Source organism: Chrysemys picta, chromosome 9 (assembly GCF_011386835.1).
Source record: "Chrysemys picta bellii isolate R12L10 chromosome 9, ASM1138683v2, whole genome shotgun sequence".
NCBI lineage: Eukaryota > Metazoa > Chordata > Testudines > Emydidae > Chrysemys > Chrysemys picta.
Genome location: NC_088799.1, coordinates 30,876,892 through 30,889,106, shown reverse-complemented (window position 1 = coordinate 30,889,106; position 12,215 = coordinate 30,876,892). Strand labels below are relative to the sequence as shown.

The window sequence follows — 12,215 nt, the reverse complement described above, 5'->3', positions numbered from 1 at the left end:
GGAAAGCCTGGAGGGGAACTTGAGAAGAGAGGTTGGAAAAGTGCAGCAAAGAGAAAGGTGCAGACCTAGCTGTTGGGTCCAGGGCCCTGAGCTGCTATCAATGTCAGGGTGGGACTGGGTTCCCCTACCGGCCCCAGAGGAGGCGGCGTACACGCACCTGGAGAGGGTTCCCAAGCCCAGCAAGGGGGCTACAGGCAGAGCAAATGCCCCAGCGATGGCAGAAGGACTTCTGTCTGTGGAAAGACCTCTTTGGACTTTTAGTGTGAGGCAAGCTGGGCTCCAGAAGGGTGGACTAAAGGTGGTGACCTGGCCGGAGTTACCAGGCAGAGAAACTGCCGTGGTGCTGGAGCGACCATGGATGGGGGACGCTAGCCCAGCGAGAGGGCTGTGATGCCATGCCTGGCCGCCGGGGGGCACCTAACGATGAGTAGATTCATTTATGATTGGCATCGTTGGCAGGATTGAGTTCCCCCTGTGATCCGTGAGGGAAGTCTCTCCAGCGGAGCACACTCCCTCTCAAAGCAGGGGGACCGGACATGATTGGTTGTAATTGCCAGCTGTGGGAGGGAGTGTGCAGCAGTGGTTAGTTAAGGGGCCTGGAAATAAGGACTGCTGGGTCTATTGGAGAGTGTCACTAGGAGCAGTGCATAAGATGAGGTGTCCTATCATGTTTACTCAGATCAGATTAGGACATAATAGAATGGCTGAAATAGTTTATTTTATTTGTATTGTATTATTTTGCAATTGTTAAGATCAGCATCTACTTAGCTCAGACTGAAGCATCTTATCTAATTTTTGAGATCTAAGTGTCTCCTCTTTGAGTGCGACGAGACAATTTAACACATTGTGACAAAGAATTTTCATTGCCACTTGTTATGATTTCAAGAAACAAACTGGTTTAGTTTGAATAGGATTTTCGGTCAGAAACGGTTTCAATGAAATTTCCCCACCATCTCGATTCCTGGGCTCTATCTCTGCCTTTCGGGGGGGGGGGAGGGGGTTGCTGTCTGTTAGAACTGGAGTCTGATTTGGATAGGGATCGAGACCTCTTCAATGTTTTTAATGAAGTAAATACTAATGGGAATTGTGTGATCATGGGAGATTTTAACTTCCCAGATATAGACTGGAGGACAAGTGCTAGTAATATAATAGGGCTCAGATTTTCCTAGATGTGATAGCTGATGGATTCCTTCACCAAGTAGTTGCTGAACCAACAAGAGGGGATGCCATTTTAGATTTGGTTTTGGTGAGTAGTGAGGATCTCTTAGAAGAAATGGTTGTAGGGGACAGCCTTCATTTGAGCGATCGTGAACTAATTCAGTTTAAACTAAATGGAAGGGTAAACAAAAATAGATCTGTGACTAGGGTTTTTTTTTCAAAAGGGCTAACTTTAAAAAATTAAGGAAATTAGTTAGGGAAGTGGATTGGACTGAAGGACTTGTGGAACAGATGGATCAGACTGAACAAGTTCCAAACCTCTCGGAGGCTCTTACCTTCTAAACAGGGACGTCAGTTTTCTAGTAAAATCAGGAAAAAGAAAGAAAACTCAAAAGAGGTTCCTCCTGGCGCTCACGTACGTGACCCCTAATACTCTCTCAGTCCTCAAAGAGAGACCTCGAGAAGGAGACTTGCTGAAGGAAAGCTACAGGGGACTCAGAGGTTTCCCTGGTCCTGAGCCCCTGTCCTGCCTGGCTGATGTCAGCATCTCTCTGTGAGGTCACCACCTTTGACCAATAGGCGGAGGTCCTGCAAAAGGCCTTTGTGATGTCACTGTCACACCCACCCATCCCCTGCAGTGCTAATGTCCTGCCACAGGCCAGACCCTTTGGAGGTTTGAGCTACTCTCTGTGGATCACCCCACTCAATGAGTGTTCATTCTAGGAAGCAAGCCGGCTAGACAGTAAAACAGCAGAGGCTGCTCCCAATGCTACACTCGGTTTCTCAGAAATGAGTAGAATTTATGGGCAGAAGAGACAGTTAGAGCACCTAATCTGATCCCCTACATATCACAGGCCTTTCTGCACCATATGGGGCAGGCAGAGCTCTGCCTGGGCGCAGGGGGAATGGGATGGGGGTAGATCAAGGAAAGAGGGGAGGGGAATGGGTGTGAGGGAAAGAGCTCCTGTCCCAGATGAAGGAATTTGGGGGCAGAGGAAAGGACCCTGCTCCACAGAGAGGGGAGAGGGTTTCTGTGAGTGCCAGGGGGCTCCATTTCCCCTTCCACTAGCTCCCCATTTACAGAGAGCCAGAGCAGTACCTGCAGCAGAGAGCGGGAGTTGCTGGTGTCCTGGGAGGCACAGGCCCTGCAGCTCCTCGGGCACCTGGCGCAAGTGCCGCATGATACGGAGCTGGCGCATCACATTGGCCGTGACGTCCTCCTGCTGCAAGGGAATGAGAACCTGTCTGAGACTCAGACGCCTCCGAGGAATCAGGGGGGATTAACGGCCCCTGGAACCAGCAGCATTTCCACCCAGCCTCTGCCCACCTCTGAGGGATGGATTTCCCCTCCTGACCCCCAGGATGGAGTCTTGTTGTCCTTCCTAGTGACCTCCAGTGGCAACCCCCTTCCTTGTACGGGGAGCTCCTGCCACTTCCCCCTCAGTGCCCCTGACAGCTGTTCCACCTCCAATCCACAGCTCAAGTTCTCAGACCCCTCTCCTCCAGCCCCATGCAGGTTGGGTAGGGAGGGGACTGTAGCGGGGGGGGGGGGCAGGAGGGATTCTGGCAGCAGTGAAGTGGGATGTGGGGAGGTTGAGACCTTTCCCCAAGTCACCCCAGCCAGTAATGCTGAAGCCGCAGGATGGCAGCTCTGGTGAATGGGACGGATCGGCAGCCCCTGCTGACTAGGGTTACCATACGTCCGTTTTTTCCCGGACATGTCCTGCTTTTCGGCAATCAAACCCCCGTCCGGGGGGAATTGCCGAAAAGCCAAACATGTCCGGGAAAATGCTGGCCGGGTACTTCCTCTCCCGCGGCTGCTCTGCTCCGCTCCTCCCCTCTCAGACTTTAAGAGCCGAGCTGCCCGAGCCAGCGCTACTTGCTTCGGGCAGCACCCCCCCTTCCTCCAGACCCCGAGCCGCCGGCCAGGCACTTCCCTTCCCGGGCTCCAGCTGAGCTGCTCCGCTCCTCCCCTCTCAGACTTTAAGAGCCGAGCTGCACGAGCCAGCGCTACCGGGTGGGCGCTTCCCCTCCCGTGCTCCAGCTGCGCTGGGGAAGTGCCGGCCGGGGGCGCAGGGTCTGGGGGCTGCACGGCAAACCGTGAAGCTGGTAGCGCTGTGGCAGCCCTCTCCCCATGGCTGGGAGTGGGAGGGAGGAGGGGGCGGAGTTAGGGCGGGGAAGGAGCGGAGTTGGGGCGGGGCTAGGGGTGGGGAAATGGGCGGGGCCAGGGCCCGTGGAGGGTCCTCTTTTTTTATTTATTAGACATGGTAACCCTACTGCTGACTGAATCCTCCTGTTCTCTCCAGAACGGGTCCAGCCTTGCCAGCAGCAGGGCAAGCGTCCCCTGCCCATGTGCCTCAGCCCTGCCTGGTCAGACGCCATCACCCGTCAGTCCTTGGCCTCCCAGGCTGCCAGTGATGGGAGCAACTCTGGGTGGTGGCTCGGGTGACACAGACACCAGACCACTAGGAATTGGGTGCGGCCCTGTGGGACAGGAGAGTCTCGCAGAGGGCACTTGGGGGACTCTCCTGCCCTTCCCAAGAGCGATAGCACCCTGTCCTAAGAACATATGTCTGGGATGAGGCAAAGCTTGTCATTAATTAGCCTGGCTAAAGAGCTGGCTGGAGCTGCTCCGGGGACAAGCTGGCTCGCTCCTGCTCATGGAGGTGAATTCATCTCCCTTCCCAGGAGCACCTGCTCTCCCTTTCATTCCCCACCAGGCTTCTTGTGCCAGGCCAGCGAATGGCCACAGGATGGGAATGAGGCCTGGGCCGCGCCCCAATCTCCTGAGTCTAATGCAGCTGCTCACCTTGTCCCCCATCAGCTGCTGGGTTTCCCCCAGGAGGGAGTAGGTGACAGGGAGAGAGACACACACACACACATTTGTCCTTCTGGTTGCAGGGCTTGTGTCCTTCCAATCCCATTGGTGGCTGCACAGTGGGCAGAGTCCTCGCTGCGTGCCCGGCCCAACAGAATTGCAGGGCGTGGTGTGGAACACAGAAAGAGATAGAGAGACTCATCCTCCAGCCGGGGTCAATCTGAGAGAAATTGGCTGGGGTCCCAGTCTCACTCTTCTAGTGGGTGCCATTTCCCAGCTGGGTTCCTTACTCCTCTGGTGCAGCAGCAGCTGGTAGAGCCGGTAAACCCCCTCCCTGGCCTGCTGGCTGATGTCCTTGGCTGGGTCACTGACGGACAGAGCTAGCTGTGCCATGTGGTGACCCATCCTGGGGAATTCCGCTGAGTTCTAATGGACGGGAGAGGGAGAGGGGACTCCATCAGCATTTTCCTGTCAGCTCCCAGTCCCCCCCGGGCCAGGACTCTCCTTCCCCTCAGCCCCTCTGCAGGGCCCTCCATGAGGACTTGCTTCCCCAGCTGCTCCAGGATGACAGGGAGGCATGAACCTGGAGCACAGTCCCCTTAAAAGCCCAGAGTCACCACTTAACTAGGACAAGAAGAACTTGACTCAAGCCAGGCTCACTCTCTGCTCTGACTCTGCCTCCCCAAGAGGAACACTCCTAACCCACAGCCCCTGCAGCAGCAGATCCTACAGCCCGTCGGAGCCAGATCACCTACGCCTGGAGTCAGGAAGCTGGGGTCAGAGGTCACTTACGTCAAACTCAGGGAGGGTGATGGTGAATCTGAGCAGGGCAGTGCTGCTCTTAACGGCCCTGGCTCTCTCTCGCGGCACCGTGGACACGATCTAGTAGTTAATGTGCTGTGGGGAAAGGAGGCATTGCACTGACTGCCCTGACCAAGGATGCCCACTTGGGGCCCGGCTAGGAGGACAGACTGGAAAATGGATCTAAGAGTGAAGGTAAAATTGTCCCCACCTCTCTCATCGGGCTCACCTCCAAGATGTACTGGAGCCTGTCGGTGTCTGGGGACTCTGCCAGCAGGTTCCCCAGCATGGCATCCAGGAGGTCTGGCAAGACCCTAGGCAGATCCTGAAAGCAAGGGAGAGCCATGAGTCAGAGTTAGGGAAAGTGGGGCTACACCTGCCACAGGATGGGAAGTGGGGTCTCTGGGAAACACTGGTGAGACCCCCAAACACATATCCTGGCCTCTCTCATTCACATCCCACTGCAGGCAATTAGCAAGGACTCATGGCAGGATGACAGCTGGCTCTTCAATCCATGACTTTAGCATGATCTACCTGCACTTGGGTGGTGTCCTTCTCCATGCCCAGGGTGAAGACGGCGTGCAGGGCAGCTCGGAGGAGGTGGGTCTCCAGCTCTGGCTCCACGGCAGGTGTCATAGTGCTGGCAAGAGAGAGGAGCCGGTATTAGACTGTGCAGTGCGGGGATGGGACTGGCACCAACACGCAGGTGAAACTGCAGGGAAATAGGCACAGGCTGGCGAGAATGGAAACTGAGGCACCGAGCCAGGGAATGACAAGGCCAAGGTTTCTCAGACAGACAGTGGCAGGGCAGGAATATCCCCTGTTCCCTGGACCCTGCTGCCCCTCCTGTATCTGATCCTGGGAGTGAGCCTCTCCCCAAAGCCGTTGCAATGTTACTGGAGTGAAAAGAACAGCCCAGCCAGGAGAGAGTGACCCTTCCCCCCACCTCTGCCAGAGGAGCCACCCTTGGGCGGTGACCTGGGAGTGGGAGGGGCAGTGACTCCCAGCCCTGCGCCTGAGTTTCCTATTGACCTGTGGGACTTTGGGTAAGTTGCTCCCCGCTCTAGGCTCTGTCCCCAGCAGTCAAATGGGGATTTCATACTTTCCCACTATTGGAAAGTGCTGGGAGAATCCCCCAGCAAAAGCTGCTCTGACAGTGCTAAGCAGCATCTGACCATTAGAGGTCGGAGCGCACTGCCCAGGAGAAGGAGTGTTTGGTTCTGGGCTGTTGGAGTACGGGCTTGCAACCATCTGTGCACACATATTATACTAATTGCATCTAGACCACATCTCCCTAGTTTGTTTGTGAGAATGTCCTTATTAACACCAAGATGGATCACATCTACTGTTTACTTCACTAGGCCCGTAACCCTGCCAAAGAAGGAGCTAGGATTGGTTTGGAATGATTTGTTCTTGACAAGTCCATGCTCACTAGTCCTAAGAACCAAATTGTCCTGTAGGTGCTGACAAACTGATTGTTTAATAAGGGGTTCCAGTATCTTTCCAGGTATGTTAATGGATGGGAAGACGTTCTTTTTCAGGGATCTCTGACGAGAACTGGGGCACAGCACTTAGTTTGTTGAGGCCATAAAATGGAGACAGGCACCTCTTCTCTTCTCCCAGCACCCCAGATACCTAAAAGGGTGGGACTCACATCCCTCAATGGGCTTAAAAAAGACAATGGTTACAATGTGGCCCCAACCATTTCTGGTTTCTGCAGACTAGATGTTTTAGCAAAGTTTAGAATTCCTTGGTGCTCAACACCGTGAAACTCCCCTTTCTCCTTCACAAAGGGCTTTAACGCCCCTTATCTCACCCAGGCTCTCGACTGCCCAAAGTTGGAGAATTGTCCCTGTTCCCACTGCAGAGCACCCCCCACGACACACACACAGAGTCCTCCTGGTGGTGGGAGGGGAACAGAGGAAAGGACAGAAGACTTAAGAGATGAAGAGAAAGGAGGAAGGGATGGAGGAAAAGGTAAAACAAAAAGAACAAACCCTAATGTCCCCAGTGATTCTAAGGGACAAAATCCCAGGTGAGGAATAAAATTCGACCACCTTAAGCTAGTGTTTTCCATGCCTAGAATTCAGCTGGCGCCAGATGCATCAGACTGAACAGGTTCCAAACCTCTCGGAGGCTCTTACCTTCTAAACAGGGACGTCTGTTTTCTAGTAAAATCAGGAAAAAGAAAAGAGAAAACTCAAAAGAGGTTCCTCCTGGCACTCATGTACATGAACCTAAATACTCTCTCAGTCCTCAAAGAGAGACCTCGAGAAGGAGACTTGCTGAAGCAAAGCTACAGGGGACTCTGAGGTTTCCCTGGCCCTGCGCCCCTGTCCTGCCTGGCTGATGTCAGCATCTCTCTGTGAGATCACCACCTCCCCAGCACCTTTGACCAATAGGCTGAGGTCCTGCAAAAGGCCTTTGTGATGTCACTGCCACACCCACTCCTCCCCTGCAGTGTTAATGTCCTGCCACAGGGCAGACACTTTGGAGGTTTGAGCTACACAAAGAGGAGATACTTAGATCTCAAAAATTAGATAAGATGTTTCAGTCTGAGCTAAGTAGGTGCTGCTTTTAACAATTGCAACATAATAAAATACAAATAAAATAGACTATTTCAGCCATTCTATTATGTCCTAATCTGATCTGAGTAAACAGGATAGGACACCTCATCTTATGCACTGCTCCTAGTGACACTCTCCAATAGATCCCCATTCTCCACCTGCCGGGAGGTAAATAGGGCGGATTGTTATCCCTACTTGAAAGAGGGAGAAGCTGAGGCTGAGAAAGGAGAATTGACTTGTCTTAGGTCACACAGCCAGTCCGTGGCAGAGTTGGGAATAGGACCCAAGAGCCCTGATTTTCAAACTAACCATCGGATCTTGAATTTCAGACATTGAATGACCTGAATAAAGTGCTCTCAAGTGAGTTCCAGACCAGCAAGAGTTCATAGTAATTATTCAGCAAGTATTTTCGGAGAACTGGAATGTTAGAGAAAATAATGAACTGCAGAGACGCAGCAAAATTTGTCGAACATATGACTGGTTATGACTATTTACTTGGTCTTAAAAGAAAACAACAGGGACCTGAGTCTCCTCCCTGTCAATAACCCCCTGCTCAGCCAATCAGGGTAGAGACCGAGGGGGCGGGAGGATGAGGGTTCTCACCAGAGAGCCCAAAGGATGGCCCAGGTCACCGCTGGGGATCACTGTCTGAGCACTATTTCAGCCCCACATTTTTCGGTGGACCTCCCACAATGGGAGTTGTAGAGCAACCCCCATGACACACACACACCCCTCCTGGTGGTGGGAGGGGAACAGGGAAAGGACAAAAGAAGTAAGAGATGAAAAGAAAGGAGGGAGGGATAGAGGAAAAGGTAAAAGAAAAAGGACAAACCTTAATGTCCCCAGTGATTCTAAGGGACAAAATCCCAGGTGGGGAATAAAATTTGGCCACCTTAAGCTAGTGTTTTCCATGCCTAAAATTCAGCTGGAGCCAGATGCAGCAGACTGAACAGGTTCCAAACCTCTCGGAGGCTCTTACCTTCTAAACAGGGATGTCAGATTTCTAATGAAATCAGGAAAAAGAAAGGAGAAAACTCAAAAGAGGTTCCTCCTGGTGCTCACATACACGAACCCAAATACTCTCTCAGACCTCAAAGAGAGATCTCGAGAGGAGACTTGCTGAAGCAAAGCCACAGGGGTCTCTGAGGTTTCCTTGGCCCTGCGCCCCTGTCCTGCCTGGCTGATGTCAGCATCCCTCTGTGAGGTCACCACCTCCCCTGCACCTTTGGCCAATAGGCCGAGGTCCTGCAAAAGGCCTTTGTGATGTCACTGCCACACCCACCCCTCCCCTGCAGTGTTAATGTCCTGCCACAGGGCAGACACTTTGGAGGTTTGAGCTACTCTCTGGGGATCACCCCGCTCAATGAGTGTTCATTCTAGGAAGCAAGCCGGCTAGACAGTAAAACATCACAAGCTGCTCCCAATGCTACACTCGGTTTCTCAGAAATGAGTAGACTTTATGGCCAGAAGAGACAGTTAGAGCATCTAATCTGACCCCCTGCATATCACAGGCCTCCTGTCTATCACAATAGCTACTTTTGGGGCAAACACATTCCGGAAAGGCATCTAGTCTTTATTAATGACATCAAGAGATGGAGAATCCACCACTTTCCTTGGTAGCTTCTTCCTGTGTTCAATCATCCTCGCTGTTGAATATTTGTGCCTTATTTGTCATAGGAATTTGTCTCTTTTCACCTTCCAGCCATTGGGTCTTGTTCTGCCTTTCTCTGCTAGACTAGAGAGCCCTTTAATCCCCAGTATTTTCTCTCCATTAAGGCACATCAACACTTCAATGAAGTCCCCTTCAATCTTCTTTTGATAAGCTAAACAGGTTGAGCTCTTTCAATAGCTCACTAGAAGGCATTTTTCTCCAGCCCTCAGAACATTTGGTGGCTCTTTGCTGCCCCAGCTCCAATTTCTAGGACCATCTTTTTCAAAGGAGGACACCAACACTGGAGGCAGTATTCCAATAGCAGTCTCACTGCTGCTGTGTCACCTCCCTATCCTACTCACGGCTCTGCTCCTTCGTCTAATGATGGCTTTAGCCCTGTTCACCACAGCATCACACTGGGAGCTCATGTTGAGTGGCTTCTCCACTCTGGCCCCTAAATCCTTTTCAGAGTCACTGCTTTCCTGGATACACGTCCCCATTCTGGAGGTGTGGCCGGCGTGCCTTGTTGCCACGCATAGGACCTTGCATTGGGCTCTGCTCAAACTTGTTTTCTTTGAATGGGTCCAGCTGGCCGAATGAGCCAGATCGCTCTGTATCACTGCCCTCTCCCCATCAGGAATTACCACTCTGCCTGTATTTTGTCACCCCCCAATCTTATCCGCAGTGATTGTATGTTTTCTCCCAATTCATTGATAACAATTATTTTAAAAAATTAGTTCTTGAGAGCTTCTTCAGACCCTTAGTACCCAGGACCTGCTCCCCACATCACAGTGAGAAATGCTGTCCAGCCCTGCTGGTACATAGGGGATAAGCACAGAACAAACGTACCTTTAGGAGCTGTGTTGTCCATAGGCTCTGAACAACATGTGGGGGTCAGCAGATTACAAACGCACGACAGACCTGTAGTGTAGACAGGTCCCAACTGTGTCTCGGTTTCCCACCCTGTAAAATGGGGAGAACAAACAAAACCTTGATTAGCTCCATTTGATAGCTGGGGAAACCGAGGCACCCAGCGGTGCAGAGACTCGCTCATGGTCCCAAAGCCAGGAATAGAAAACAGTAGATCTGATAGCCAGGCCTGGGACCTAACCCTGGTTTTCCTGGTCTTGCTGCTCTAAGTTTAGTCACAGCCTCCATGTCTTTTCCCCCGTGTCCCTTAACCCCACGTCACTGCAGAAGAGAGATTTTCTGGTAGCCAGCTGGCTCTCCTGCATGTGGATGTCGTTCCAAAAGACATGCTCTGGCTCAGTCCCATGCTATGGTTGGCTGAAGGAACCACTTGGTCACATTCTAGGCCCTGAGTTATACAGGAGGGGCGACTAGATGCACATAATGGTCCTTTCTGACCTGAACCTCTATCAATCGCTACATTTTCTGCTGCTAGGAAGAGAACTCTGGACCTATTTTCTCTCATTCACTTTCAGTCGGAATAATTTCAATCCAGGCCAAAGGATTTCCTCTTCCATTGTGTCTTCAGCACCTTTGCGAGCAACCAGTTACTGTTACCCACAGGTTTCCAGTTTCAACCTGTCCCAGGGTGAGATGGCCAGGAAAGGGGTTGGAGCTCAACTGCACCTGGCCCAGGTGATGCAGCTCCCTAGGGTGAAGGGAATAAGTGTGGGGGTCACGTGACAAGACGCAGCCTGTGATTAGGACCCAGGCCTGCTGAGAGATAGAAGGGCAGCCTGTGCTCAGCCAGGAGAGAGACCCCAAGGGAAGCAGGCATGGGAGGGGCTTGGAGAGTCCTTTAAAGGTCAGGGACAAGCTGGGAAGGGGCCAGGTTGAGCACTAAGGACCAGGCCCTAGGAGGGAAAGACAGGGCAGTTTAGGAGATGGGGCAGATAGTCCAGTTGGTTTCGGCTCCCAGGACCAGACACCTAGAGGTGAAGGTGATTGTCGGGGCTTCTGTCCTTCTTCCCCAGTGTAGATTTGATAGTGGAGAAGACTGATGCCGTAAGGGGGAAGTGAGTTACCCCAAGGTCACCCAGTGAGTTTATATCACGAATGCATACTCGGAAGGATCCAATAGAAACATGGATTTTCCAGTCTCTTCTTTCTAGGAGTCCCCAGGGCTAAGGTAAAACCCCTGCTGCCCCTCCCCATTCTGCTCACCTCCAAGATGTGCTGGAGTTTGTCTGTGCTGGGGGGTGCTGTCAGCAGGATCGAGAGCTCGTCATCCATGTTCTCGGCGCAGGCCTTGCTCAGAGCCTACCAGCGGAGGGAGACCAGGGGTCAGGAGCCTGCATTAGCACCCGTGTGCCATTGATCAGGAGCTGGCTGAGGTAAGTGCCGCCTGGCTGGAGCTCGCACCCAGAAACCCTGCCCCAGGTTGGAACCCCCTCCCACACCCAAATTCCCTCCCAGACCTCACACCCGGCACCCCAACCCCCTGCCCCAGGTCGGAATCCCCTCCTGTACCCTAATCCCTCCCAGACCCCACACCCCCACCCGTAGGGTTACCATACATCCGGATTTTCCCGGACATGTCCGGCTTTTGGGGGCTCAAATCCCCATCCGGGGGGAAATCCCCAAAAGCCGGGCATGTCCGGGAAAATCGGGAGGTCAGCCGGCCCGCGGGGAGCCGGTCAGCCGGGCCGGCGGGGAGCCGGGCCGGCCGGGCCGGCGGGGAGCCGGGTCGGCCGGGCCCCTGGGGAGCCGGGTCGGCCGGGCCGGCGGGGAGCCGGGCCGGCGGGGAGCCGGGTCGGCCGGGCCCGCGGGGAGCCGGGTCGGCCGGGCCCGCGGGGAGCCGGGCCGGCGGGGAGCCGGGTCCGCCAGGCCCGTGGGGAGCCGGGTCAGCCGGGCCCGCGGGGAGCCGGTCAGCTGGGCCGGCGGGGAGCCGGGCCCGCGGGGGGCCGGGAGCCGGGGGGGTGCGCCGGGCCGCCGGGGGCCGGCAGTGCTGGGCGGGCCGGGGGTGGTCGGCCGGGGCCGGCACCCCAGGGCCCGAGCTGACCCAGGCTGGAAACGCCGGGGGGCCAGCCTGGGCCGCGCCTCCTCCCCCCACACCCCCCTTACCTGCTTCAGGCTTCCCGCGAATCAAATATTCGCGGGAAGCAGGGGAGGGGGCGGAGACTTTGGGGAGGGGGCGGGGTTGGGCGGGGCTGGGGGCGGGGCCGTGGAGTGTCCTCCATTTGGAGGCACAAAATATGGTAACCCTAGGGAGGAGATAACCTGAGATCTAACCAGCTTTAAGGGGACCCAA

The 12,215-nt window shown here is 54.1% G+C and overlaps 1 long non-coding RNA gene across 2 annotated transcripts; it reads right to left on the bottom strand.

Annotated features, from left to right (window-relative positions):
• Positions 1-2,819: 2,819 nt before the first annotated feature.
• LOC135973679 (uncharacterized) lies at positions 2,820-11,456 on the bottom strand. 2 transcript variants are annotated; one of them, XR_010590637.1, is made up of 5 exons: positions 11,129-11,456; positions 9,845-9,958; positions 5,312-5,417; positions 4,769-5,102; positions 2,821-4,402 (listed from the first exon to the last, which is right to left on the bottom strand). It is a non-coding gene; the product is annotated as an uncharacterized LOC135973679 (long non-coding RNA). The 2 variants fall into 2 exon arrangements; XR_010590636.1 differs by having other exon boundaries at positions 2,820-5,102; positions 11,129-11,446.
• Between the last annotated feature and the right edge of the window lie 759 nt (positions 11,457-12,215).